The sequence below is a fragment of the Sinocyclocheilus rhinocerous genome, unplaced genomic scaffold (genome assembly GCF_001515625.1).
Source record: "Sinocyclocheilus rhinocerous isolate Xijiao unplaced genomic scaffold, SAMN03320098_v1.1 scaffold632, whole genome shotgun sequence".
Taxonomy (NCBI): Eukaryota; Metazoa; Chordata; class Actinopteri; order Cypriniformes; family Cyprinidae; genus Sinocyclocheilus; species Sinocyclocheilus rhinocerous.
In genome coordinates, this window is record NW_015639247.1 from 330,917 (window position 1) to 334,676 (window position 3,760).

At 35.6% G+C, this 3,760-nt stretch overlaps 1 long non-coding RNA gene across 1 annotated transcript; it reads right to left on the reverse strand.

Annotated features, from left to right (window-relative positions):
- Positions 1-90: 90 nt before the first annotated feature.
- Positions 91-1,781, reverse strand: LOC107751065 (uncharacterized). Its single transcript, XR_001641207.1, has 2 exons — positions 1,656-1,781; positions 91-181 (listed from the first exon to the last, which is right to left on the reverse strand). It is a non-coding gene; the product is annotated as an uncharacterized LOC107751065 (long non-coding RNA).
- Between the last annotated feature and the right edge of the window lie 1,979 nt (positions 1,782-3,760).

The following is a 3,760-nucleotide window of genomic DNA, read 5'->3' on the forward strand; positions in this document are numbered from 1 at the left end:
AGATCAGTGATGCAGTGAAAGTGTGTTTTGTGTTTGAGTGTTACAGTGACATGAAAAGCTTGTGGTTTGTGATTATAATTATTTAATAAGTGACGTACCAGAAGGAAAGTGCTCCAGAGGTCGAGGAACTTAAAGCGGCCGGTCAGAATGAGATTCCAGTAGGCCACGGCCATCTCCAGATCTGAGACAGAGCAAGACACCGTGAGACACTGGCGCAGGGTTCGTGAAGGTCAGTTTAAGACTTCTTTCAAGAAAATTTAAGGAATAAACTGAATGGAACACAATGTGTCAATATGGCTGAATTAGCAACTTTTACAGAATCTTCTGATCACACTGCAGAAAGTGCTGCTCTTCCTCTCGTTTTCCAGTGAAACTGTCTAAAGATTCTAACATCAAGATACATTTACTGGAGAAACACAATGACAGAAGATAAGTCGTCTTGTTTTATGAGAAAATTATCAAAATGAGTTCAAAATGGCTCAGAAAAATCAACTTAATTCAAAATGAACCCTAGTGAAAAATAAATATACTTAAATGTATTTGAAATACGATTATTTCATGCTAAGCATACTACAAATACATTTTCATATTTATGTACTTAATAAAATGTCTTGCAATTGTACTTTTAGTATACTAAACTGGTAGCTATACTTAAAGGAACAACTAATTTTGCACTTAATGCACTTTAATTGTGCTGAAGTCCAATTAAAGATATGCTTAGTGTATTTGATTGTGCTAAAGTGGAACAATTGCAAGTATTCTTCAGGTACACTTTAAATAGTTTGCATTTAAAGACCGATATTATTCAAAGATCCTACAATCCTCATCAAAAGTGACATTAAAACACATTTTAGTCTTAATATTAAGAAATGTGCATTGTGCACAAGGAGTACGTCAAATAAAGTTTAATTATAATTTTTATATCAGTAAGTCTCGAGTTATCTGTCAGTAAATATGTTAATAGATTTGAACTATACTTAAATGTATTTTAAATATATTACTTTTTTACTAGGGAAAGCAAGTTTTCATTCCCCGTTGATAGATATTTTTTCTTGTTTTCACTTCATTTTGTTCAGTTTCTCATAAAACAAGACGACTTATCTTCTGTCATTGTGTTTCTCCAGTAAATGTATCTGAGTTAAGGATGTTAAAGCAATAATCCCCGTGAAGCCGTGGTTTACAGTGAATTTATAACAGCTAAGGGGCGTTGTTAGGTAAATTCACTGTAAACCACGGCTTCACGGGGATTATTGCTTTTATAAAACGGTTATTCCATATACGTAGTAAGGTTTCACAAAATAAAACAGAGCAAATAAAGTGTAATGATATTAATAAAAACAGTATTCTTCCACCAAACAATGTAGCTCCTCTGAAACAGTTGTGGTTGCAACAAAGTGGTTGCCGAGCAACACACAAACGTAAACAAAGGTGTATGTTACTTTGTAGAGTCATTTACAACAGCTTCGAACGCGGCTCAGCCAATCAGAATCAAGCACCGGAACTATCCGCTTTATAATTATATGTTTGCACTTGAAAACAAGACCAAAAATCAGGTTCACTGCAAACTAACTATGTATGACCACACCGAGCCGCACTACAGCACGATCCCTGTGTAGGGAACAGCAGAGCTGATGTTCACTAGACTAATCGCTCACCTAAACCCTTCTGTCCGGGACTTTTGGCAAAGCTAAACGTGAACTGATAGAAGTCTCTGAATTTCCCAGAATCCTTCAGCTCCTGCTCTAGTCTGGGTAAAAGACTCCTCAGCTCCTCTGGACTGTCACACCTACACAAACCAACACATGCAAAACACACAGGGATCAAATACTCTATCTGCATGGAAATAATATCAGACTGCCTTAAAACAGGCTTCGTCATGAGATCTCATTTCTTTTTATTTTATTATTTCTCTTTGCTGTCTTGTGTAGAGCTGCTTTATAGCTAAAATTGAATTTCAGTTTCATAATTGATTAACTGTTACTTTCCTGTTTATTACTGTGAAGCAGCTTTGAAACAATGTGTACTCTACTGTGCTTTATATATATAGTGTCACATGATCTTCAGAAATCATTCTAATATGCTGATTTGCTGCTCAAGAAACATTTCTGATTATTATCAATGTTGAAAACAGTCGTGCTGCACAATATTTTTGTGGAAATTATTAATGTAATTATTCATTAATGCTTTTATTCATCAGTGACACATTAAATCGATCAAAAGTGTCAGTAAAGACATTTATAATGTAACAAAAGATTTCTATTTCAAATAAACGCTGTTCTTTTGAACTTTCTGTTCATCTGTGAATCCTGAAAAATCAAATGTGTCACTGTTTCCACAAAAATATTGTGCAGCATGACTGTTTTCAACATTGATAATAATCAGAAAAGTTTCTTGAGCAGCAAATCAGCATATTATTATGATTTCTGAAGATCATGTGACACTGAAGACTGGAGTAATGATGCTGATAATACAGCTGCGCATCACAGAAATAAATTACAGTTTAACAGATATTCACACAGAAAACAGCTGTTTTACATTGTAATAGTATTTAACTATTTTTACTGTTATTGCTGTATTTTTATCGGCTGTCTCTGTTATCTACATCCACACACTCATGACTGAGGTTTAATCATTATTACATGTGTTCAGTGTGAGTCAGACTAATGAATTCATCAGGTAATGAAGAGGCGGATCAATCAGCTGATCAAATACAGTTCAGTTTATTGGCGTGAAAATATCTCTAGATTTGTGTTACTGCAGTGTTACGAGTGAGTTTCCTCTGTTGACTGACCGCCGGAGCCGTTTCCCATTTGGGGTCACTGTAGGGGTCTGATACACACACACACGCATGCACACACACACACACACACACACACACACACACACACACACACACTTGCGGCCAGAGGCGGACAAAGTACACTCAAGTGCGTTTATACGTAAACACACTGTTTTATTATTGTTGTATGTAATACTTGCAATACCTTATGCCTCTGAAGCAACTTACAATGCATTACGCTACAGAATACACTGAGTAAAGAGCTTTTAGAATGTTAAAAACCTATGAAGAAAAAGAAAAATATATTTATACCCCTTTCCCCCCACACAAAAGCAGCATGGTAGACAAAACAAATTGACATTAAAAATGTCAAAAATGCTCTTTAATCGCTCTTGCGGTGCTTTGATGTCATACACAGAGCAGTCTGTGCAGTTCTGCTTCAAATCAAACACCTACAGTATTGTGCTTTGTTAGGAGACGCACAACAGTTCTTCTGTGGCTTCATAGCTAATATTTTCATTTACACAATTTAGCAAAATCAGACAATATTGTGTCTAATACATACCACAATATTAACTTCTTGCAACTGGTCAGTGTTTAAAAATGCTGGGAAATCACTTCACGTAACCCTACATTAGTGATTACTGATAGACTGTCTGAAAAAAATAGTCCTGTTTTAGAGGAGAAAAAAAATCACCCTCTGACTTTCAGAGCTGCTACATTGTAACGACTTTCTACTTTTTAAGACCCTTATAGAAATGTAGTGGAGTGAAAAGTACAGTATTTGTCTTTTAAATGTAGTGAAGTTAAAGTCATAAGTTTCTAGAAAAAATAATACTAAAATAATACTCAAAAAGTGCACTTAAGTACAGTAATCAAGTAAATGTACTTAGTTACTGTACTGTCCGCCTCGGCTCGCGGCCGCTCACCTTTATAGCGGTTGTACAGCTGATCCAGCTTCTTGCGGTCCACTGCTGTTTT